The sequence below is a fragment of the Mobula hypostoma genome, chromosome 25 (genome assembly GCF_963921235.1).
Source record: "Mobula hypostoma chromosome 25, sMobHyp1.1, whole genome shotgun sequence".
NCBI classification, from domain to species: Eukaryota; Metazoa; Chordata; class Chondrichthyes; order Myliobatiformes; family Myliobatidae; genus Mobula; species Mobula hypostoma.
Genome location: NC_086121.1, coordinates 18,288,936 through 18,315,595, shown reverse-complemented (window position 1 = coordinate 18,315,595; position 26,660 = coordinate 18,288,936). Strand labels below are relative to the sequence as shown.

The 26,660-nt window shown below is 44.0% G+C and overlaps 1 long non-coding RNA gene across 1 annotated transcript; it reads right to left on the bottom strand.

Annotated features, from left to right (window-relative positions):
• Positions 1 to 1,068: 1,068 nt before the first annotated feature.
• On the bottom strand, positions 1,069 to 26,337 carry LOC134337836 (uncharacterized). Its single transcript, XR_010016082.1, has 3 exons — positions 26,309 to 26,337; positions 20,833 to 20,968; positions 1,069 to 2,426 (listed from the first exon to the last, which is right to left on the bottom strand). It is a non-coding gene; the product is annotated as an uncharacterized LOC134337836 (long non-coding RNA).
• Positions 26,338 to 26,660: the final 323 nt, after the last annotated feature.

Sequence of the window (26,660 nt, the reverse complement as noted above, 5' to 3'; positions counted from 1 at the left end):
TGATAAACTAGTAGTGGTGGTTGGGGGAGGGGTGGTTAGTGGGTGGAGGTGTTGATCAGCTTTACTGCTTGGGGAAAATATTTGAGTCTGGTGGTCCTGGCATGATTGCTCGTTGACTTCTCCCTAATGGGCGTGGGACAAACTGTCCATCCTCCCACCACCCCACTAGGAATAGGGTTCCCCTGGTCCTCACCTACCACCCCACCAGCTTCCGGGTCCAACATATTATTCTCCGTAACTTCCGCCACCTCCAACGGGATCCCACCACTAAGCACATCTTTCCCTCCCCCCCTCTCTGCATTCCGCAGGGATCGCTCCCTACACAACTCCCTTGTCCATTCGTCCCCCCCATCCCTCCCCACTGATCTCCCTCCTGGCACTTATCCGTGTAAGCGGAACAAGTGCTACACATGCCCTTACACTTCCTCCCTTACCACCATTCAGGGCCCCAAACAGTCCTTCCAGGTGAGGCATCACTTCACCTGTGAGTCGACTGGGGTGATATACTGCGTCCGGTGCTCCCGATGTGGCCTTTTATATATTGGTGAGACCCAACGCAGACTGGGAGACCGCTTTGCTGAACATCTACGCTCTGTCCGCCAGAGAAAGCAGGATCTCCCAGTGGCCACACATTTTAATTCCACATCCCATTCCCACTCTGACATGTCTATCCACGGCCTCCTCTACTGTAAAGATGAAGCCACACTCAGGTTGGAGGAACAACACCTTATATTCCGTCTGGGTAGCCTCCAACCTGATGGCATGAACATTGACTTCTCTAACTTCCGCTAAGGCCCCACCTCCCCCTCGTACCCCATCTGTTACTCATTTTTATGCACACATTCTTTCTCTCACTCTCCTTTTTCTCCCTCTGTCCCTCTGAATATACCTCTTGCCCATCCTCTGGGTCACCCCCCCCCTTGTCTTTCTTCCCAGACCTCCTGTCCCATGATCCTCTCGTATCCCCTTTTGCCTATCACCTGTCCAGCTCTCGGCTCTATCCCTCCCCCTCCTGTCTTCTCCTATCATTTTGCATCTCCCCCTCCCCCTCCAGCTTTCAAATCCCTTACTCACTCTTCCTTCAGTTAGTCCTGACGAAGGGTCTCGGCCTGAGACGTCGACTGCGCCTCTTCCTATAGATGCTGCTTGGCCTGCTGCGTTCACCAGCAACTTTGATGTATGTTGTCCATGAGCGTGGTGGGTGGGTTCCTTCATGATATTTCTGGCCTTTTTCCAGTGCCTTTTTCTATGTGTGTCCTTGATGGCAGGTTGGCTGGGGCCAGTGATGTATTGGGCAGTTTTGACTACCTATTATAGAGCCCTCCTGCCTGCCACAGTGTAGTTTCCGTTGTTAGGACGGTGGTGAGTGACCTATTTTAGATAATGTAAGGTACTACAAAAGGTTGTATAACAATATGACCTCTACACAACACAATTTTAACACTAAATGATGATTTTCATGCACAAGTCTCCAGAGTTAATAGAGAATGGTGCAAAGCACACAAAAATAGTCCAGTGAGCAACAGTTCTTGGAGTAAAAATGCCTTGGCAATGAGGGACAATGCAGTACTGAGGGAGGTCCGAGGAGAACAGCCAGACTGGTTCATGTTGACAGAAGGACATAAATAGCTCAAATATACACACATTACAACAGTGATGAGCAGAAGATCATCTCTGAAAGCACAACCATGTTAACTGAACGATCATTTGCTTACACTTACATGACCTTTTCTCAAACATTGAGTATGACTCATTCCAGTGATCATTCGACAGATCATTATACATCCTGTCTGTATAGATGGATTCTGCCTTTTGAAGCCACCTTTTAAGCTTACTCACATGTTTCTCTTTAACTCCTGATTGATTTCCAGTATAATTTATCCTGATAAGTTCTTAGGGAAGGAATCCTTCATCTTCCTTGTAAGTTGATGATACAAGTTTTACTCACAGCAACTTATTTATCATTACCTCTCCCGGTCCTTTGGTTTTACGGTCTGTGTCTTAACTTTGTCTGTCTTTTCTGAGTCTTTTAGGGCGTTCCTTCTCGCTCTTCTGTCAAAGAATCAATCCATTGTTCTCTGAAGGGAAGATGACATTTTGACCAAACGGTGATTAGATGGGACAAGTTCTGGGTTTCCCATCATTTGGAAAAGAGAATGAGTTTTATTCCAGCAGCCATTGAAATATTAATATTTCCAAAAGGTGACAGAGATGAATACACATTTAGCAGAGTTAAGGTTGATAGCCCTCAGTGAGTTTGTAAATCCTACAAGCAGCTGCACCACAGGCATTAAAGGAAGCTCATTTTAGAAGTCTGTTGCAAAGTTTCCTTTGATTCCTTGTGAAACGATGGGATATGAAGTTTGGCCAAATTTTAGTCAAAGTTGGTTCATTGTGAGTTAAATACATCCTTGCTGCAGGTTAGGCTGTACAGAAAAGCAAACAAAAAATGGATGATAGTTTATTAACATAAACTGGCAAGAAATACAAAAACAAACTGTAGGAGCTTCAAAAAAAAAACTAAAACCTTCACAGACTAAGGTCGGGCCATTTATTACAGAGGCAAAAAAGGCAATGGTGGAAATCATGAAAGATTTTTGTATCCATCTTCATAGCAGATTATAAAAGCAAGGATGTAATGTTAAGGCTTTATAAAGCACTGGTGAGACCTCACTTGGAGTATTGTAAGCCCCTCATCCAAGAAAGGATGTGCTGATGTTGGAAAGGGTTCAAAGGAGATTAATGAAAATGATTCTGGGAATGAAAGGCTTGTCATATGAAGAGCATTTGATGGCTCTGAGGCTGTACTCACTGGAATTCTGGAATTCAGAAGAATGAGAGGTGACCTCATTGAAACCTTTCAAATGTTGAATGGCCTCAGTGGAGTGGCTGTGGAGACGATGTTTCCTATGGTGGGGGAGTCTAAGACCAGAGGACACAGCTTCAGAATAGAGGGCTGTCCTTTTAGAATGGGCATGAGGAAGGATTTCTTTAGCCAGAGAGTGGTGAATCTGTGGAATTTGTTGCCACAGGCAGCTGTGGAGGCCAAGTCTTTATGTATATTTAAGGCAGAGATTGACAGATTCTTGATAAGTCAGGGTATGAAGGGATTATGGGAAGATTGAGGCTGAGAGGAAAAATGGATCAGATGCTGAGCAGACTCGATGGACCAAATGGCCTAATTCTGCACCTATATCTTATAGTCTTATGTGATAAATCATCTCAATAATATCAAAACAGGGCCCAATAAATATAGAGACAGGTAACACTGAATACTGATGAAATTCAGGGTAATTAGGTCACGGTAGGTAGTTCCACAAAATGTGACCTCTCAATAAATAGGAAAATATCTGTGGTAGGCTTGAAGGGGAGAGTTTGGTTATGGATAATTTTAATCTACAATTTGATTGAATGAACCAAACTGGCGAGGATATTGGAAGAAAAAATTGTGGAGTAAGACAGAGTTGCTTCTAAGATCAGTATGTTATGACAGTACCCAGAAACAGGTTATTTTAGGTTTGGTCATGACAATGAGGAATGATTAAGAGGAGATCTTATGACTAAAGATGACTTCGGAGCTGGTGACCATATTGTGGTAGAACTTCAGGTGGAGCTTGAGGGCAAACACCACAAGAACAAAACCCTTGTCCTGAACTATAGTAAAAGTTATTATAGCGGTGTGTAAAGATGGAGGTGTCTAAGGTGAGTGTGAAAATGGAGTAAGAAAGAGGTCAGTGGAAGAAGCGTGACCAATATTCAGCAACTGGTGCATAATGCACAGCAGAAATTTACCCAAATTAGGAGGAGGGATTCCATGAGAAAGGCAGAATTTATGCCTAACAAAGGAGGTCAAAGATGATGTTAAATTGAAAAGTAGGACACCCACTGGTTCCTTAATGTTTTCGTAGCCACGGGGAGATATTGGGGATAAGGTCCCACTACCTATGAACTGCTTCCAATGGCTTGTGTCTGAAATAGCCTTTGACAACCAAGTCCAGTTCCTGGCTTTCACATGTAGTTTAGCTACTAAGCCTGTCAGAAATACTCCTGCTGACAGGAGGAGGAGGAGTTACTGGCACCTTAAAACCAGTCACTCCAGGCAGATGGGGTTCATCATATGTGGTTGCTAGCTCACCTAGGAGAAGGAAAGCTCTGATCTCAAACCAACGTTGCCTTGTGGCTATACCCATTCATGGGAATGACTTCACGAGTAAACCCTGAGGGGGGAAGATCCGGAGCTGGAGTCCCCAAGGAAGTCCTACACCGAGTTCAAATATTGACTGGCAACTCCTGTGACGCCACTGATGCCAAACTGTATCAGTCTCTGCCATTCCTTCGGATTAATCAGCTGCGTGGAGAGGGGGAGCCCGCTACATGGGCAACAGCTTGCTCTCCGTATTGGACTTGCCTGGCTTGTGTATCACAGAGACACTAGGATGCAATATCCATGGTCAATCCCAATCCAGGGAGGGCATATAGAGTGGAAAGAGCTGGTGGTAGCCAGATTGGGAAGTTTTGAGAATCCAGCAAGAAAAGATTTTTTTAAAAACTCATAAACAGGGAATGTAATGCCCACATGAAAATGAATTATGTATATAGTGACATCTGCATAGTTTGATAACAAATTTATTTTGACTTGAAATTGGATTTGAGATGCAACTTAGGTGTAATATCAAAACAGTAAGAGTTTCAATGGATATATAAATAGGAAGGCAGCTAATGAAAGTATGGGACCTCTAGGGACCAAAGATGGTTGAATCACTAACCAGAAGCAAAGAAATTGCTGATGTTAAATTAACTATTTGTGTCAGTCTTCGCCGTGGAGAACAGTGCAAATATCCAGAGGTAACAGATAGACTAACTCCAAATAACGGGAAGAACTTGTTAACAATCCCAATCACAAGGGATAAAGTGTTAGAGAAAGTTACAGGGTTCAGCAAATTTGCTGATGATACAAAGATTGGAGGTGTAGTGGACAGTGAGGAAGGTTTTCAAAGTTTGCAGAGGGATTTGGACCAGCTGGAAAAATGGGCTGAAAAATGGCAGATGGAGTTTAATACAGACAAGTGTGAGGTTTTGCACTTTGGAAGGACAAGCCAAGGTAGAACATACAGGGTAAATGGTAAGGCACTGAGGAGTGCAGTAGAACAGAGGGATCTGGGAATACAGATACAAAATTCCCTAAAAGTGGCGTCACAGGTAGATAGGGTCGTAAAGAGAGCTTTTGGTACATTGGCCTTTATTAATCAAAGTATTGAGTATAAGAGCTAGAATGTTATGATGAGGTTGTATAAGGCATTGGTGAGGCCAAATCTGGAGTATTATGTTCAGTTTTGGTCACCAAATTACAGGAAGGATATAAATAAGGTTGAAAGAATGCAGAGAAGGTTTACAAGGATGTTGCCGGGACTTGAGAAACTGAGTTACAGAGAAAGGTTGAATAGGTTAGGACTTTATTCCCTGGAGCGTAGAAGAATGAGGGGAGATTTGATAGAGGTATATAAAATTATGATGGGTATAGATAGAGTGAATACAAGCAGGCTTTTCCCACTGAGGTAAGGGGAGAGAAAAACCAGAGGACATGGGTTAAGGGTGAAGGGGGAAAAGTTTAAAGGGAACATTAGGGAGGGCTTCTTCACACAGAGAGTGGTGGGAGTGTAGAATGAGCTGCGAGACGAGGTGGTAAATGCGGGTTCTTTTTTAACATTTAAGAATAAATTGGACAGATACATGGATGGGAGGTGTATGGAGGGATATGGTCCATGTGCGGGTCAGTGGGACTAGGCAGAAAATGGTTCGGCACAGCCAAGAAGGGCCAAAAGGCCTGTTTCTGTGCTGTAGTTTTTCTATGGTTTTCTATGGTTAAAAATGGACATATCACTGGAAACCAATGGCCAAAACCAAAAAGGTTTGTAAGGGAGTGGCTGCAGAGATAGTGGGCCAATTGGTTGGAATTTTGAACTACTCACTAAAATCCAGGTGGACTCAGAAGATTAGAAACCAGTCCATGTGACCCCCTCCCCTTTGTTCAGAAGGGAGGAAATCAGAAAGCAGGGAGCAACATGCCAGTTAGATGTTCTTTTTAAATCTTTTTATTGAGTAAGTATACAAAAAAAGGTAAGCCATATAAACATTAATACATCCAGTTAGATGTTGACAAGGTGCTAAAGTCAAAAATCAAAGAGAAAACAATGAATTGTTTAGGAAGATTGAATATAATCAGACCTAATCAGTATGGTTTTATGAAAGGTATATCGTCTTTCACAAATTTGACTGTATTACTTGAAGATGTAACAAGGAGTGTTGATGGGGTGGTGGGATGGAGATGCAGTGTATTTAGATTTCAAAAAAGGCATTTGATAAGATGCATAAATTAAAAGCACTAGGTACTGGACTGTAAAGTAGTAGTAGTACTCATAGTCATACTTCAGTGATCCGGGGGAAATTGGTTTTCGCTACAGTTGCACCATAAATAATAAATAGAAATAGTAATAGTAATATTACTATTAGTAAATAGTAATAGTCATAGAAATAATAAATAGTAATAGAAAATAGTAATAAATAGTAATATGTAAATTATGCCAGTAAATTATGAAATAAGTCCAGGACCAGCCTATTGGCTCAGGGTGTCTGATCCTCCAAGGAAGGAGTTGTAAAGTTTGATGGCCACAGGCAGGAATGACTTCCTGTGACGCTCAGTGTTGCATCTCGGAGGAATGAGTCTCTGGCTGAATGTACTCCTGTGCTCACCCAGTACATTATGTAGTGGATGGGAGACATTGACCAAGATGGCATGCAACTTAGACAGCATCCTCTTTTCAGACACCACCGTCAGAGAGTCCAGTTCCATCCCCACAACATCACTGGCCTTACGAATGAGTTTGTTGATTCTGTCGGTGTCTGCTACCCTCAGCCTGCTGCCCCAGCACACAACAGCAAACATGATAGCACTGGCCACCATAGACTCGTAGAACATCCTCAGCATCATCCGGCAGATGTTAAAGGACCTCAGTCTCCTCAGGAAATAGAGACGGCTCTGACCCTTCTTGTAGACAGCCTCAGTGTTCTTAGACCAGTCCAGTTTATTGTCAATTCGTATCCCCAGGTATTTGTAATCCTCCACCATGTCCACACTGACCCCCTGGATGGAAACAGGGGTCACTGGTACCTTAGCTCTCCTCAGGTCTACCACCAGCTCCTTAGTCTTTTCACATTAAGCTGCAGATAATTCTGCTCACACCAAGTGACAAAGTTTCCTACTGTAGCCCTGTATTCAACCTCATCTCCCTTGCTGATGCATCCAACTAGGGCAGAGTCATCCGAAAACTTCTGAAGCTGACAAGACTCTGTGCAGTAGTTGAAGTCCGAGGTGTAAATGGTGAAGAGAAAGGGAGACAAGACAGTCCCCTGTGGAGCCCTAGTGCTACTGATCACTCTGTCGGACACACAGTGTTGCAAGCACACGTACTGTGGCCTGCCAGTCAGGTAATCAAGAATCCATGATACCAGGGAAGCATCTCCCCCAGCAGAGCAGGGCGGATGGTGTTGAACGCACTGGAGAAGTCAAAAAACATGACCTTCACAGTGCTCGCTGGCTTGTCCAGGTGGGCGTAGACACAGTTCAGCAGGTAGACGATGGCATCCTCAACTCCTAGTCGGGGCTGGTAGGTGAACTGGAGGGGATCTAAGTGTGGCCTGACCATAGGCCGGAGCAGCTCCAAAACAAGTCTCTCCAGGGTCTTCATGATGTGGGAGGTCAATGCCACCGGTCTGTAGTCATTGAGGCCACTGGGGCATGGCGTCTTCGGCACAGGGACGAGGCAGGACGTCTTCCACAGTACATGAACCCTCCGGAGCCTCAGGCTCATGTTGAATACATGGCGAAGTACTCCACAGTTGGAATAAGTTGGAAATTGGAATAAATCTACACTTTTCAGGCTGGACAGATCTAAGTGGTAAATTATCCTGAGATCAGTTCCTGATTCCCAATTGTTTCTTAATTATGTTAATGAAGGGAATACAGTGTAATGTTTTTGTGATGCAACATAATTCCGCAGTGAGACATAGATCAACTAATTAATTGCAGGAAAACCTTAGCTCAGCAGTTAGAATATAATGTGGGGAAGTGCAAGGTCATGCTCTTTGGCAAGAGAAATCAAAATGCAGAAAAACTGAAATGCATGGAAGTTCAGGGAGATCTAGTGCATGACAAAAAGTTAGCAGGCAGGTCCAACATATGGCTAAGAAGGCAAACATTTTAAAACAGTAAGTTTTTGTTACATGTTTTGTAGGATGCTGATGAGGCCACACCAGGAATATTGTGTATACTTTGGCCCACTTGCCTCAAAAAGGAGGTGGTAGCATTGGAGACTGTCCAAAGGAAATTCACCAGATTAATTCTTGGAATGGGAGGATTGCCCTACTGAGAGAGGTTGTACAGTTTGTTCCTGTCATCTTTGAAGTTTGAGAGGAGAAAGAGTGACCTTAAACATATAAGATTCTAAGAGGATTTGACAGGGTAGATGTTGGGATGTTTCTACTAGTGGGAGAGTCACGAACAAGGGGATATAATTAGCAAATAACCTTCCATACTATGGAAATACACCTCATGAGTTAATGACCAGGTGACCCAGGAGCATCTGCTTCTATTTCTTTCATTTAAAGATGCAGTACAGACTATGCCACTCAACCAGCTCTGCCCAATTACACTCGTATGACCAATTAACTTACTAACCCATACGTCTTTGGAATATGGGAAGAAACTGGAGCACCCGGAGGAAACCCATGTGGTTATGGGCAGGACATACAAAATCCTTAGACAGAGACAGAATTGAACCTGGGTCGCTGGTGCTGTAATAGCATTATGTTAACCGCTATGCTACATGGTGGCCATAACCGAAGGCTAGAGGATGAAGTAACTTGGTACAGATTTATAAAGATAGTTGGGGAGCTTTATAAGCAAGCTGCAGAGAATATGGTCAAAAATATCAAACCACAAAGATGAGGTTCAGAGGAGTAGGCGAGATGGTATGGAAACCTCTTGGGGTTTGAGTCACTATAAGGAATTGTATGATATCACTAAGATCTAATCTGATCTTTTTGATTTTCACTTCCTCAAGGAGCGCAGCAGATGTTGGAACGCAACAAATGCTCTCACGTGCACATTTAATACTGATGTCAGTTCTAATGGCAGAAAAGCAACAAGGAAAACCGATGGATGTGGAAATCTAAAGTGCTGGAAGCACTCTGCAGGTCGGGAAAGATGAGCAGGTCACGGACCCTTCAGCAAAATTGGGAAGCACTGGCTCCAATTCTGACGAGGACTCTTTGAATTAAAACATTTTCTCTTTCTGCGGATTCTTCCTGGCCGGCTGCGTGCTTCCATCATTTTTTGCTCTTATTTCAGGATCTAGGGGCAATTTAATTTTACTGTTCCCAATGGAGAAAAAGAGAGGAAGAGCAATTAGTGTAAACTGAATCGTCTAAGGGTGGTCGCCCACACCTACAAAATCTCAATTTACCACAGAATTAACACCGTTCTCACCTGCACCAGAAAATCCCCTGAGGTAAAGTTGAAGAAAGAACCTGTGGCAATGGCAAGTCAGTGTAGCATAGAACTCTCGTGGCCAAACTAGTAAATTACATGAGGCAACACGCACATTGTTCCATTGTTTAAAAAAGGTTCTAAGAGTAAACCTGGCAATTATAGGCCTGTGAGTTTGACGTCAGTGGTGGGTAAATTGATGGAAAGTATTCTTAGAGATGCTATATATAATTATCTGGATAGACAGGGTCTGATTAGGAACAGTCAACGTGGATTTGTGCGTGGAAGGTCATGTTTGACAAATCTTATTGAATTTTTTGAAGAGGTTACTAGGAAAGTTGGTGAGGGTAAAGCGGTGGATGTTGTCTATATGAACTTCAGTAAGGCCTCTGACAACGTTCCACACGGAAGGTTAGTTAGAAAGGTTCAATCGTTAGGTATTTATATTGAAGTAGTAAAATGGATTCAGCAGTGGCTGGATGGGAGACGCCAGAGAGTAGTGGTGGATGACTGTTTGTCAGGTTGGAGGCCGGTGACTAGTGGTGTGCCTCAGGGATCTGTACTGAGTCCAATGTTATTTGTCATATACATTAATGATCTGGATGATGGGGTGGTAAATTGGATTAGTAAGTATGCAGATGATACTAAGATAGGTGGAGTTGTGGATAATGAAGTAGGTTTTCAAAGCTTGAAGGAAGATTTAGACCACTTAAAAGTGGGCTGAAAGATAGCAGATGCAGTTTAATGCTGATAAATGTGAGGTGCTACATTTTGGTGGGGCTAATCAAAATAGGACATACATGGTCAATGGAAAGGCATTGAAGAATGCAGTAGAACAGAGGGATCTAGGAATAATGGTGCATAGTTCCCTAAAGGTGGAATCTCATGTGGATAGGATGGTGAAGAAAGCTTTTGGTATGCTGGCCTTTATTAATCAGAGCATTGAGTATAGGAGTTGGGATGTAACGTTGAAATTGTATAAGGCATTGGTAAGGCCAAACTTGGAGTATTGTGTACATTTCTGGTCACCGAATTATAGGAAAGATGTCAACAAAATAGAGTACAGAGAAGATTTACTAGAATGTTACCTGGGTTTCAGCACCTAAGTTACAGAGAAAGGTTGAACAATTTGGGTCTTTATTCTCTGGAACATAGAAGGTTGAGGGGGGACTTGATAGAGGTATTTAAAATTATGAGGGGGATAGATAGAGTTGATGTGGATAGGTTTTTTCCATTGAGAGTGGGGGAGATTCAAACAAGAGGACATGAGTTGAGAGTTAAAGGGCAAAAGTTTAGGGGTAACATGAGGGGGAACTTCTTTACTCAGAGAGTGGTAGCTGTGTGGAACGAACTTCCAGCAGAAGTGGTTGAGGCAGGTTCAATGTTGTCATTTAAAGTTAAATTGGATAGCTATATGGACAGGAAAGGAATGGAGGGTTATGGGGTGAGTGCAGGTTGGTGGGACTAGGTGAGAGTAAGAGTTCGGCACGGACTAGAAGGGCCAAGATGGCCTGTTTCCGTGCTGTGATTGTTATATGGTTATATAAAATACTGGTCAGGGGGCACTTTGGAACGAACTAATAGTTGACTCTTGGGGCCGAGACCCTTCTTCAGGACAGGAAAGGAATGGGGAACATGCCAGGATAAAAAGGTGGGGGGAAGGGGAAGGAGGGTGGGTAGGCAAAGTAAATGGCTGGAGCGGAGGGAATCTGATAGGAGAGGAGAGTGGACCACTAGGTTGCAGGGACTAGTGTAAGTATGGATGAAATAATTGAGCAAACCATAACCGGGCATCAGTTAGTAACAAAATAACCCAAGCACACTAATAAAACTCCTTAAAATGTCTAAAAAAGATACTAAATAGCTAGCAACTAATCAGGTAGTATATCATGATATACATTCCCAGACAATTCCAGTTATTTTAGCTTACTCCTTTTGGAACTGACACCTGGATTGAGGAAGATAAGTATTATGTCAGTAATGGGGATCTATGCAAAAATATTGCAGGAGCCTCAGTCCCTGCATCTGACTCATTGATTTGAAGTTCTAACAATGTTTAACAGTCTAGTGTCGGAACTGGAGAGAGGATGAGCAAGTGGGAGCGTGAAACCTGAAGGCTGTTACCTGCCAGGTCCAAAGTTAGGGACAGCTGTGGACGGGAGAGGAGCTTGGTGGGAGAGAAGGACCATCCAGTTACCGTGGTCTGCGCAGGTAAGACTAAGGGAGTGGTCCTGCTGTAGATTGTTACCTGAACCACAAGCAAACTAACCAGGGCTTTTGTCGACGAGGGAGATGAATTTGTGGCCCGAAGACTGGTGTGGGCGAAGTGGATTTCAGTTGGTAAGACACTGGCATCTGTGCAAGGAAAAGAGAGAGAGCTGCTGTATTCCCTTCAGAGAGACTGCGTGTACAGAACAGATTATGAATGCTTGACTTATAAACAGCCTATAAATGCAAACAAGCATTTGGGAGATTGCCAGGATGGATTTGATGCTGTAGGGGCTGCAGGCATTTTCTGCTGCACGGGAACAAGGTTCGCAACTGCATTTCTGATTTGCAAACTTTTCAGATTAAAAACAGTTCGAGGAATCGACCCCTCCCATAACCTGGGGAGGAGCTTGATGTACAGTCCTTATGGGAACAGAGTTCTACCAAATCAAAGGTAAACCAAAGGTGGGGGAGGATCCCAATTGATGGAAATCAAGAATACTAAAGAGAAAAGTCAAGGACTCCCTGATCCCCCCTAAACCTCTTACCCCTTACCTTCAGTTTAAGTCCTCTAGTTGTATTCACCTCTGATATGGGGGAGGAAAGCCTGGTACACTATCATAATTCACATATCCACATAACTTTATGACTTTATTATCATGACTCCCCCTCCTGGCCTCCACGGAAAATAGATTTTTCCATTGATGCTGCCTGACTTGGTGAATCCCTCCAGCATTTTGCGGGTGTTGCTTTAGATGCTCTCTCCAGTCTCTCCACGTAACTGAAACATTCCATCCCAGAGAACGTTCTGGTGAATCTCCTCTGCACCCTCCCCAACACAATTTCCAATAGTGTGGCCCGCTTGGAGCAAGGGTTTATAAAGGTGGAGCATAACCTTCCTGCCTTTTAAAGGTGGATGTAAAAGTTAATTGAAGTACGAACAAAGATAGAGATTAGGGAAGACAAGTGTAGAACTATTACAGCCAGAAGTTTATAATTGGAAATAACAGAGCAATTTAACAAATACTGTCGCAGTGCAGGATACTAACAACCTCTTGGAATTATTAGAAACCAAAAGGCTATTGAGAAGGGAAAAAGTGAAAGTATTTAGTAAGTGTTATACAGTACTGTGCAAAAATCTTAGGCACATATATAACCAGGGTGCCCAAGACCTTTGCACAGTACTGTATTTGTGTGTGTGGTTTGTCCATCGACCTCGACACCATTAGTCACTTTGAGACTGGACGTGGTGTGGCCGAAGATGACCGGTTAGGCCAATTCGGGCACATAATGTCCTGGCACATGTTGGGCAGACATGTGTAGGCACTGCAGTTGTTGCGCTGGTGGCTCCGGACTTGCGCAGCTCACGTTTACGTTGTGCTTCAGCAAGCGCCTTGGTTCGTAAGCTTGACAGCCCTTGTGGATGAGGCCCCGCCAGGTAGGGCGGTTTTGTGCCAGCATTTCCCAAGTGACTTCAGGGAGGCCTTTAGTGTGTCTTTGTAACGTTTTTCTGCCCTCCATGTGAGCGTCTTCCAGCAGGAAGTTCCCCAGAAAGGAGCTGCTTGGGTATGCGCTCGTCCGGCATGCGGATGACATGACCTGCCCACCGGGTCTGTGCTCTCATCAGCAGTGTGTAATCTGGAGCGGACAGCGAGTTTGTAAACCTGGCGGGAGCAATAGATGTTGGCAATGAGGAGGGTGGAACGCTGCGGGAGGGCTGAGAGACAGGTGGCGGAGAAGGAGGGGCAGGGCCGTAAACACACCAGGCAAGGTCATTTGATTCCAAACAACTAGTTTTATTAATCATTACAGAATATCTCTCTGGTGCTTCCCGCTCCCTCCCCTCTCCCTTCCCCTTTTTCCAACCATGATTCCCCTCTCCCTGCCCCGTTCCCACTCTCAGTCCACAATAAAGACTCATTTTAGAATCAGGTTTATCATATAAACCTGAGCTATATATAGGTGCCGAAAACTTTTGCATAATATTTTATACGTGTTTTAGTATATTTGTTCAGGGTGAGCAGAGCCTACTCTTACCATTGTCACTTTCCGCCCGTTGTTTCGTATTTCCAATCCCACTGATTCTACATCTTGCTTCTCTGAGCCAGGAGTATTTCCCACCATTGCATTAATCTCAGCCTTAATAAATTACTGATTCGGCTTCCTTTCCCTTTCAGCCTATTCTTACAAAATGTCAAGAGCCCCGGAATATTCAGTTCCAACTTTGACCACCCTGCAATTACAGTTTGTTAATGCCTTTCAGACCACTATTATTTTTACCTTCTTTGTGAACTTACGGAGCTCGTTACGTTAGTACTGCTCTGCATATTAAGATAATAGCCTTCAAATTGGACTTCCTTGCCATTTTCTTGAAAATACAGTCACAAGTGTACAAATGACCTTAATCATTGAGCCCTGTTTCTCTCTCTCCCTAAGAATTTCCAACACTGGTTTTTAATTTAAAATTTTCAGTATGGGCAGTTTTTTTTTGCTTTTCAGTTCCTAGTCTCTGTGGAGTTGTACCGATTAGGAAAGTCCTTAATTCTCCAGGAATGGAAAGCATTGGAACTGAGTCAGTGGGCTGTTGATGATCATGTGTCGAACACTCTAAATGCATTGTGACATCCATGTGAACTGAGGTGCAAAAGTCCAAATGAGGTACTCTGAATATACAGAGTTCAGTAATATAGAGATTCTGCAGACTTCAAGAACTTTGATCTAAACTCGTGAGTTTGAGTCACACAATGAAGATTGGGGAATACAAATTCATATTAATTAAATAAATCTGAAACTTAAACTAAAGTTTAGTTTCGCTAACACAAGGGATGATGCAGATGCTGGAAATCCAAAGCAACACACACAAAATACTGGAAAAATTCAGCAGGCCTGGCACCACCTATAGAGAGGAATAAAGAATCAGCGTTTCAGGTTGAAACTGTTCATCAGGTCTGGAAATTAAGGTGAGGGGGGTGGGGAAGCCAGGGGGAATAAGAAGGTGGGGGAGGGGAAGAAGTACAAGCTGGCAAGTGATAGGTGAGGGAGAAGGTAGGTGGGTGGGGGAGGGGAGATGAAGTCAGAAGCTGGGAGGTGATAGGTGGAAAAGGTAAAAGGCTGAAGAAGAACGAATCTGATAGGCGAAGAGAGTGGACAGTGGGAGAAAAGGAAGGAAGCGGGCACTTAAGGGTGGTGATAGACAGGTGAGGAGAGGTAAGAGGGGAGTCAGGAGGGGGAGGGGGAGAAGTTACCGGCAGTTAGAAAAGTCTACGTTCATCTGACAGGTTGGAGGCTACCCAAACAGACTATAAGGCGTTGCCTTATGTACTGAGAGTGGCCTCATTGTGCCAGTAGAGGAGGCCATGGACCAACATGGGAATGGGGAGTGGAATTCAAATGGTTGGACAGTACGAGTATGCATTATTTCAATATATACAGGATTGTGATTAAATCCCATCTGGTTCACTGATGCCAGTCTATTCTGACCAAATGTGACTCCAGACCCACTATTGCCATTCAGCCCATGATACTATGCCAATCTTAATGCCAATGTCCTCCTCCTGTTTATCATCCATATCCCTCCATCCCCTTCATATTCACGTAAAAGCCTTCTAAACTCCACCAAACTGCTTGATTTTATTACAACTCTTGGTAATCCATTCCAGCTACCTACCATGCCATGTACAAGTTATGTCTCTCGCGTGTCCTTTAAACTCCCCCCCCCCCTTAACTTTAAACACTTGTTCCCTGCTGTTTGACATTTCTACTCTGGGGAACAGATCCTGACTGTCTATCTATCCCCCTCATAATTTTAAAAACCTCTAACTGGGTCTCACTAAAGAGGGGGAAAAAAACAAGTTTGTGCAACCTATCATGATAGTTGATACCCGCTAATCCAGACAGTATCCTGGTAAACTTCTCCTGCACCTTTCCCACAATCTACACACCCTTCATACAATAGGGCAACCAGAACTACTCCCAATACTTCAAGGGCAGTCTGACTAAAGTTTTATATAGCTGCAGCATGACTTCCTTACTCTTCCACTCAACACCCTTAACAACGAAGGCAAACATTCCATACAGTGCATCTTCTTTACCAACTTACCCACTTGTTTAGCCACTTTCAATGAACTATGGACCTGGACCCCAAGATCCCTCTGCACTTCAATATTTAAAAGGACTTCCCATTGCTTTAAGCTTTCACCTTCCATTTGACCTCCCAAAGTACAAGGCCATACACTTGCCCACATTAAACTCCATCTGCCACTTTTCTGCTCAATTTGTAACTGATCTACAGTACTGTGCAAAAGATTTAGGCACCCTAGCAATATATATACATACATATACACACACACACTTGACATTTGCACTGTCCTGTATATCCCATTGACAGTCCTTTATACTATCCACAACTCCACCAATTTTGATGTCACCTGCAAACTTGCTAATCCACCCATTTACATTTTTATTCAAATCTTTGATACATTTCACAAACAACAGAGATCCCAGCATTGATCCTTCCAGATCACCACTGGTCATGGACCTCCGGCCAGAATAACAGTCTTCCACTCCTACTTCCATGGGCAAGCCAGTTATGAATTCAAACCTGTAACTTACCCTGGATCCCATGCATCTTTGTCTTCTGAATCAACCTACAATGAGGGATCTTCTGAGTCAACCCACAATGACCTTATCAAATTCCTGACTAAAGTCCATGCAGATAACATCAACTGCCCTACCCTCGTGAAGCCCCTTTGTCACCTCTACAAAAAACCTCATTTGTTTATGAGGTATGATCTGCCCCCTGACAAAGCCATGCTGATTGTCTCTAAGCAGGCTATGCCTTTCCGAATGTGCACAATCCTGATCCTCAGTATCCAATAACTTGGTACCCGGTAATATAGAAATGCAGTAAGTAATAATATTCTAGGTTTCAACTACAGTATCTCCTCAGTACAGAGACAATCAGAAATGGACATTAATTCTTTGCATTGCCAGTGACATCTACTCCCATGAATAAATTAAAAATGCAACCACCCTTCTCCCCACTTCAAACCCAGCCCGAAAGCATGCATCCAGCACCACAGGAAAGGAATTAAGAGATTGGTTTACTTCAAGTTCAAGTTTAATTGTCATTCAACCATACATGAATATCCATGAATACAGTCAAATGAAACGGCGTTCCTCTGGGGTCATACACAGCACAAGGCACATAGAAGATAGCAGTAAATATACAGTCACTATAATGTAGCCCAAGCACCTGAATCTATGAACGTTGTCGGCAAGAGCAAGTCTGCAAAAGAATGCATACAAACGCAATCCAGCTGATCTTCCACCGAGCAGAGAGCAGCACTGACTCTATGGATGCTATGCCACACCGACTCTTGCCTCTCTCTCCTGGGCGGCTGCAAACAGGCGTCACCGTGGCAACGAGGCCTACTTCGCAGTACGACTAAACCCACGCAGCTCCCCCGCTGTCAATCCCGCCAATGAACCTTACCAACGTCCAGCAGGGTCTGGCGATTACAAGAACAGCAGCTAAGCCAATCACTCCCTGTCAGACCGCTCTCCGCCTTCGCGCACAAACTCCGACGCCTTTCTGTAGCAGACAGCAACACCTTACACGCCAAAGTCCGGCTCCTCCGCCAACGAGCAACTCGCTGATGGGGTAGACCTGCAGTACTTTAAGTTCTTAACGTCCAGCAGCATCTTGCAGTCAGATAAAAGGTGTTCAAAAAAGATAACACCACCTTTGGCCGGCTCCACTGAAGCCACTACGTTCAAGCGCGCCGGCATCTTAATTCCAACATTGACTTTAAAAAACTATAAGTCATACATCATACTATTGAAAATAACTTAGATGCAGGAGTGAAATATTTCTCGACAGTGCCCAGTAATCAGCATAATGTGTGGCGATGAGCATCTGGCCGTTCTAAGCCCAACGTCGATCTCCCAGACCTGGAATAGGACAGGGACTTTGTGGATACTGTGAGATGGTTCCCTAAGAAAATTGTCCAAACCATCGGGCAACATGCCACATTGCCACAACTCACCGACTAACAACAAGATAGGTAGATAGATAGATAGATATACTTTATTGATCCCGAGGGAAATTGGGTTTCGTTATAGCCGCACCAACCAAGAATAGAGCATAAATATAGCAATACAAAAACCACAAACAATCAAACAACAAAATGCAAACTATGCCAGATGGAAAATAAGTCCAGGACCAGTCTATTGGCTCTGGGTGTCTGACCCTCCACGGGAGGAGCTGCAAGTTCGATGGCCACAGGCAGGAACGACCTCCCGTGCCGCCCAGTGTTGTATCTCGGTGGAATACGGCCGAAGTCCAACAGTAAAAAGTTCAATATCCGGTCTACAAACATGTTCCTTGATCATAATATGACCCGGATTGCACCATCTGTTGTTAACCAGAACAGTAAGCACCCAACTCCTTTATGCTTACCACTCTCAGTGCACTTCCAGTCAGCCCGAACAGTCTGGAAGCCGTCCATGGAGAAGTTTTGATCGGGTAAGTCCTCGTGCAGCCCCGTTCCAGTGAAACACATAACACTGCACTCCTGAAATGTTCTCTGACGCCTGGCCAGTGCCGTGAACTCATCCATTTTATTACCCACCGAACTCCTCTTCTCCATAAGTCTCTGTTGTCTCGACCCGGTCCTCTTTCCTCGACTTTGTGATCCCCCTCTGCATCCTCTGTGTGTTTTCCTCCAGATTTCAGCAGGGGTGTCCACCGCTCTGCTCGCTAAACCGGCCAGCATAAGTGCAAGACCTCATTGGCTGGCACTGACAGGTTACCCCCCCCCCCCCACACTACCAGCCATATTCTTCCTCTGTGGTGAAGATATCATTCCCAACGCATGCTTCCCTCAGTCACCCACCCCTTTGCAGACTGTGGAATTGATAGGAGGGTGTCGAGAAGGGATGCAAGGATCCTTGTAAGTTTGTCCCAGGTAGCCTGTGTTAACAGCGGACTCGTTGACCTGTGGGTTGCCCCATACGCTAAAATGCCGTCGAGTGCCACGGTGAGATTATCGTCACTGTGAAAGACATTCTTCAGTCTGCCCAAAATGTGTTGGTCTTCCAGCAGTAAGGGGCTGCTGCTGACTGGCACATACCAGGCTGCTGAAGTACCTACTAAGTAATGCATGAAGCTCAGTGCCACCGGTGCATGGCAAGGAAGGACACAGTCTTCACGTCCCTCCGCTGTGAGTCTGGTGGTGAAGCCCCATATACAATGTGTAACTGCACTGGTCCAACGAAATGCAGCTTAATGTGAAGAAGACTAAGGAGCTGGTGGTAGACCTGAGGAGAGCTAAGGCACCGGCGACCCCTGTTTCCATCCAGGGGGTCAGTGTGGACATGGTGGAGGATTACAATTACCTGGGGATACGAATTGACAATAAACTGGACTGGTCAAAGAACGCTGAGGCTGTCTACAAGAAGGGTCAGAGCCGTCTCTATTTCCTGAGGAGACTGAGGTCCTTTAACATCTGTCGGACGATGCTGAGGATGTTCTACGAGTCTATGGTGGCCAGTGCTATCATGTTTGCTGTTGTGTGCTGGGGCAGCAGGCTGAGGGTAGCAGACACCAACAGAATCAACAAACTCATTCGTAAGGCCAGTGATGTTGTGGGGATGGAACTGGACTCTCTGACGGTGGTGTCTGAAAAGAGGATGCTGTCTAAGTTGCATGCCATCTTGGACAATGTCTCCCATCCACTACATAATGTACTGGGTGGGCACAGGAGTACATTCAGCCAGAGACTCATTCCACCGAGATGCAACACAGAGCGTCATAGGAAGTCATTCCTGCCTGTGGCCATCAAACTTTACAACTCCTCCCTTGGAGGGTCAGACACCCTGAGCCAATAGGCTGGTCCTGGACATTTCCTGGCATAATTTACATATTATTATTTAATTATTTATGGTTTTATTACTATTCAATTATTTATGGTGCAACTGTAACGAAAACCAATTTCCCCCGGGATCAATAAAGTATGACTATGACTATGAAATAATGTCCACGCAACATACAGATGCCCTTGAAGATTTATTTTTATTTTTCTCTCTCTCTTCAGTGGACACCGTGAAAACTACAAGAAAATAAAGGACATAAAGTTTGAAACACACATCCCTCAGTCTTTTAAAGCAGGGGTCCCCAACCTTTTTTGCACCACGGACTGGTTTAATATTGACAATATTTTTGCGGACTGGCCGACCCGGGGGTGGGGGGTGGTGTTCATGTAGGGTTAAACTCACCTCAACATGTCTTTTACAGTTAGGGTTGCCAACTATCTCACTCTCAAATAAGGGACAAAAGTAGCAGTCAAATCCTGGGACACTTTATCCCAGCAAAGACTACCATGACCATGAAGCCTTGCGCGGGCACCTGTGTGCGCATGTGCGTATGTACCGAATTTTTCTCCCACTAACCTGTTTTGCCTTCATCTTCCCAACTATACTGTACATACATTATTTCTACTTCATATAGGCTGTGTATTTATCATATCGTTCCTGCTTTTGCTATATGTTACCGTTACTTATTTTCAGTTTTATGTGTTATTTGGTATGATTTGGTAGTTTATTTTTTGGGTCTGGGAACGCTCAAAAATTTTTCCCATATAAATTAATGGTAATTGCTTCTTTGCTTCACGCCATTTCGGCATGAAAGGTTTCATAGGAACACTCTACCTTAGTGGGGGAAATACAGGACAAACCAATTTAGCCCTATATACGGGATGTCCCGGCAAATACGGGACAGTTGGCAACCCTACGTTCAAGTTCAACAGTGCGTGACAGGGAATGAGGAAAGGTGCAGCTGACTCATATCGTTTCGTCATGGCCCGGTAGCACATGCTTTGTAGCCCGGTACTGGTCCGTGGCCTGGTGGTTGGGGACCACTGTTTTAAAGTCTCTCAAGCTAGTGTCCACCGATAAACAGGCCCCAACCCGTCAGCACATCAGAAGTGTGCTGAAATCAAATAAATCACTAAAACATATCACACTGTTCACATAAAGACACCTCAACAACATTATATAGACAAATTAAGAAAAACAATTACCGTGTGCGCCTCTTGGACCACATGCAGAATGAAGTCATTTTAGGGCCATGTGTCTTCCTCTGCTTCCATGTTGGTTCTGACCCATAATGCCACAGTCAAGCTTTCATTAAACTCTGGTCATGTGACACATTCCACTCTACATTAAATAAATCTTACATAAAATATTTAAGGTAATAAAATAATCATGAATTTATGACAAAAACATATAAAATAAACATCTCAATGAAACATGGCCCTGAGACAGTAACACTCCCACCAAATTACTATGATTTATCATAACCTTTATACAAATTTTTGAATAAATCTAGTAATTTCCAGAACCAAATAATTGGTATTTGTAACAAACTCTGAGATCAAACTGATACTTTAACTCTCCACACAGCTAGGTGTTTAGAAATTAGTTCCATTGAAACACATTATAGTTGTTCTCTACAAGGACAACTAGTTTATGAATAGGACGTTCAAGAGTGGATGGATTAATGAGCCGTTGAGCCTCTCTTCCTAGCTTTTTATTTCCTAATTGTATTGTGGCTCTTTGCACCAGTCCATCTTCATTTTCATGAACATCAAGCACTCTTCCAAGTCTCCATTCACTACGAGGAATCCCTTCCTCTTTTACAATGACAATATCTCCAATTTTCACATTTCATCCTGAAGAGTGCCAGTGCTGTCTGAGGGTGATGTTTGCTAGATATTCCTTCTTCCATCTACTCCAGAATTGCTCTGTCAGATATTGCGCTCTGTGCCACCTTTTCCTGGCATACAGATCTTCTGCCATAAGTTTTCCTGGTGGAGGCAGCGGGACAGAGGTTTTCATGGTAAGTAAATGGTTTGGTGTAAGTGGCTCTAGGCCTTTGGGATCATTGATGCTGTCAGTGGTGAGTGGGTGGCTGTTTATAATTGACATGGCCTCATAGAATGAGGTTCTCAAAGAAGCATCATCTAATCTTCCAGTGCTCTGTGAGGGGACCCAGTTTAGGACGCTCCTAACTGTCCTAATCTGCCGTTCCCAAACACCTCCCATGTGACTGGCATCAGGTACATTCATGGTGAAGTCACATTGTTTTTCGGCCATGTAAGCTGTCAGTCTGTCTTTGTCCACCTCCTTTAAGGCTTTTGTCAGTTCATTTCTCGCCCCAAAGTTTGTTCCTCGATCTGATTTGTCTTACAGCTCCACAGATAGCTATAAAACACCGTAAAGCCTTTATGAAGGCATCGGTTGTTAAATCTTCCAACAATTCTATGTGAGTTGCCTTCGAGGACAGACAGGTGAATATGAGACCATACCTCTCGTACTCTTTACGACCTTGCTTAGTGTGAAATGGTCCAAAACAATCCATCCCACAGTATGAGAATGGTGGTGAGGGATCAACACGGTTGGCAGGAAGATCTGTCATCTTTTGCGTTTCTGTTGGCCTGCGAGCTTTCCTGCACGTAACACATTGTTTGATGTAGTTCGCCACAACTTTACTGCCACCAACAACCCAGTAACCATTTCCTCCCAGTTTATTAAGGGTTTGTCCTCTGCCTTGGTGCTGAGTTTTTCCATGGCAGTAATCTAGGATCAGACGAGTGACCACACCGGCTCTTGGTAGGATTACTGGATACTTCAAGTCGAGAGGTATAGAAGCCTTCTTTAATCGCCCTCCCATCCTGAGAACACCATCTTGCAATACTGGGTCAAGTTGGAACAATGGACGGCTGTGTGGCAGTTTGTCATGACTCAGTATTCGCATTTCCTCTTTGAAGGCGTCTCTTTGTGCCAATTTTACAAGCACAAGACTGGCCTTTTTTCTGTCTTCGACATTTATGGATTTTGCTGTTTTGGTTCTCTTTGCTAGTTGCTGGATCCAGGCAACCACATTCAATGCTGTATGCCATTTTGAGAACCATTTAAGTCTCTCCAAAAAATTGTCCTCTTTTACCACCTTTGTTTCCTGGGCTTCTCTTTCTTTAATCAAATGACGTTTCTTTTCTCTGAAGCAATCTAATTAATTAACAAGTGAATTATTCTGCATATGAAGAGGCTTTAGCGCTTCAGTTAATTGATCAATCTTGATTTTTTTTTAGTAATTCCGCCTCCAGGTACTCTCTCTCATTCTTGGCTTTGTCGGACTTTTCCTGGACATTTTCAAGTTCTTCCTGGAGGAGAGATTTGTCATCCTCTAAAATTTTGACTTTTTCATTCAAGTTTATAGTCTCTTGCTGGCCAGCTTTTGTTTCCTGCTCAAGCTGTGTAATTATTCCACCTTTTTTACCAGTCTCCACTTTGAGACTAAACTCTAACTGTTGAAGCTCTTCAGGCAGTGAGTGTTTTACTTGCCCCAGGTTGTAACCCTCTCCTTTCTCGACTGTACGCGTGTTCTCCAGAGATTGCAATTCCGAAGACTGTGACTCATTGACCTGGGAATTGTGGTCAACTTGTGATATGCTCTTTTCCCCAGGGTTTCTATCTCTGAAGTCTGATTTAAGGGCAGTAATGACAGTGACTGGTGTCAATGGTGGAAATTCCTCGACAGATACATGATGGCACAGACCTGTCACTTCTGTTGACTTTGCGACCCGTGGTGAGCTGCCGACGATGCTCCAACCCAGGTCAGTCTTGATGGCATACGGCTCATCGTCACCTCCTGTGATGACATGCCGTGGTGCCAATGCTCTCGCGCAGTCGTAGCCTATCAGGAGCCCGACCTCACAATCCATCAGCTCTGGTATTCCCTGTGCTATTCCATTCAGATGTTTCCACCTTTTAGCCGTTTCAGGGGTAGGAATATGAGAACGTTCGAGTGGGATGAAATCTCTGGTATAGGCAGGTGACAAGTTAATAAAACTTTGCGAGGAAAACCCTCTGATTCTAAACCCACTAACTCTTCCACTCTGAACAATGGAATCCTTTCCCATCATAGTGGTAAGCTTTAACTTGACTGGCTCTAATCCTGCCCCCACCTTCTCACATACCTCTTGGTCTACAAAAGTGTTGCTACTCTGTGTATCCAGTAGGGCATACACTAAGGTCTCTGTTTTAGGGGTGGTGATTGAAGAAATCCATACAGGCAATATCATGAATGTACTCCCACCATCGCCTCTGTCTACGCAGCAAGAAAGGGAAGATGTGTTTTCTTCTGCTTGCATAACATGAGAAGATGTGTCTGCTGCAGAAGGACAGTCTTCATGAAATGGTGTTGGATGATGTTTCTTACATATGCCACAAGTAGCTTTGCTGTCACAATCCTTTGAGTTATGTCCTTTCCTAAGACAGCCAAAGCACAGGTTAATGTCCAATATGAACCTTCTCTTGTCCTCCACAGGCTTATTGGCGAGCTTCTGGCATTTGTGGATGGAGTGGCTCTCTCCACAGCACATGCATGTGACTGGGTTTGAAGATGGAAACGAAGTGTTTATCTTCTTGGATCCGTTTGAATCCTTTGAGCTGTTCTCCACGGCACTGTAAATTTCCACCACTGTGCTTGATTTATCCGACGCTTTCACATTTGTGATGAACGCATTAACCTTTGTGCGCTTCATGTCTCTAGATGGGTTTTCTTCAGTCGGCTTCGAGGCATGAAAGGATGTTACAGGATTGCATGTGATTTCTGCTTCTAGTGCTACAGCAAACTCCTCGAAATCGGGGAATTCCCCCGTTTGTCGCAACTGCTTTGTGACATGACGATTCCAGCCAGAGGTCACCCAATCAGGGAGTTTTTGGAGTACCCTTTGATTGTCTTCACAGTCATTTAACACCTGAAGCGCTTTGAGATGTGGCATGGCATTGCTACAGGCTGTCAGAAAATTACTGAATTGTCTCAGTTTAATTGACTCCCTTGAGCCAATCTTTGGCCAGTTATTCAGCTTTTCTCCAAATGCGCGCTGGGTTACAAAGGGGTGGCCATACCGAGCATTCAAAGCCTCCCAGGCCTGGTCGTAGACTTCATCATCCTTTCTGTAGAAGCTTCCTTCTAATACAGATCGTGCCTCACCACTGATGTATTTCTGTAGGTAGAACAACCTGTCAGCTGGATTTGTGCATCGCCGTTCTATCAATGCCTTAAAACTTGTGCTCCACTCTCAGAACCTAAGTGAGTCCCCTGAGAGGACTGAGGGCTCGGGTGTAGGGAGTCTGGTGAGAACCATTGTGTCATGTAGGGCTTGTACTAGCGATACTTCATTGTTAGTACTGTTTGTTCATTGTTACAGTTCTTACATGTTTGCCCCCCCCCTTTAATTTCTTTATAAGGTATTGGAGGACAATTAGCCAGCTCACTGCTTGCCGTTCTACTTTCCTCCACGGCCTCACCTGAGTCAGCTTCAGAGTAAGCCTTAAGCTTTGCGGCTATTACTTGAAGATCTCTCTGACTTTCCAGTCTTTTAGTTCTTGCCTTTGTACAGCGACAGCCTCCTCCTTCTCCATTTCGGCCTGCTTCGCAGCAAACTGTGCGGCACACTCCGCTCTTTTTGCTGTGATGCTTTGCTGTTCTGATAAACAGCTTGAGTGGTGGCTGCAAACATTGGATTTGGAGATTGTAGTCCCAAATATCGACTGGGCATACTCTCTGTCGAGCACCATACGAAGCCTTGCATTTTCTGCCTTAGCATCAAACTCCTCTTGCCCCACTTCACTCATACGTACGTTCATTAGCCCCATCAGATCTGCTGTTACTGTTGTACAGGAATCCATCTTTCTTCTAATCTCAGTAGAAGGTGCCGATTGGGATCGTATATTTCCATATACATCTTTCACTTGTGTCTCCAGCCCTTCAATAGCATCCATCATGTCACCCAAGTCTCGGTCAGAGCACTCATCCTTAAGTTTGGTACGTGTAGCTCTAACTGGGTCTTTCCAGCTTTCACACAGCTTGATGAATGCACTTACCCTCTGAGAAGCCTCTTGTTGTTTAAGCTCCAGCATTTTTGGGGTTAACTTTCTTTCCCGTAAAGATTTACGGGACCCTTGGAGGGTCAGACACCCTGAGCCAATAGGCTGGTCCTGGACTTATTTCCTGGCATAATTTACATATTACTATAATTATTTATGGTTTTATTACTACTTAATTATTTATGGTGCAACTGTTACGAAAACCAATTTCCCCCGGGATCAATAAAGTATGACTATGACTATGACTATTTCCTAGGTTCTGCTCTCCTTAAAGTAGCATTGAACATGTTTTAAAAAAAGAAACACCAAGTTATTGCAGAGCATATAACCTTTTGCAACTATGTAATTGTCAGTGCAATTCAAGTACAAATATTTGGTAACTGATTACTCAATAAACCTCCTAATACTCTTGATTATGCGTTTGAACTCCCAGATCTAAAAACACCATTAGAACATTCATAACGATGCCACTAGTAAAGCAGGAACAACAAGTAGGCTATAATGATAAATCAATTACTTTTCTCATCAATAAACCAGTATCTTAACAAGTATTTCTCAAATTTTACGTATGTCCATAAGGTAGGAAAGGTAGCACAGTCAAACCTGAGGCCGTCTGCAGAGCCGCACTTTCCTGCCTGAAGGCAGCAAGGGAATGGAACGGACACTGCAATCTGAAGCCTGTAGAGATTATATTTGCAAAGCTGTCGCCTACTCTGGTAAACGTTGCTCGCTCTCTTGGTGAAATCGCGGTATTCTCAACCCGACGGTGTCAGGAGCCAACACTCCCGTTTTCTCCCCTGAATCGAGAAGCCTTTTCTCCAGCGACTTCTCCGGCCACACATTATTTTATCACCTTAAAATATTTTATGTAAGGTTTATTTAATGTAGAGCGGAACGGGTCACATGACCAGAGTTTAATAAAATTATGGATCAGAACCAACATGGAAGCAAAGAA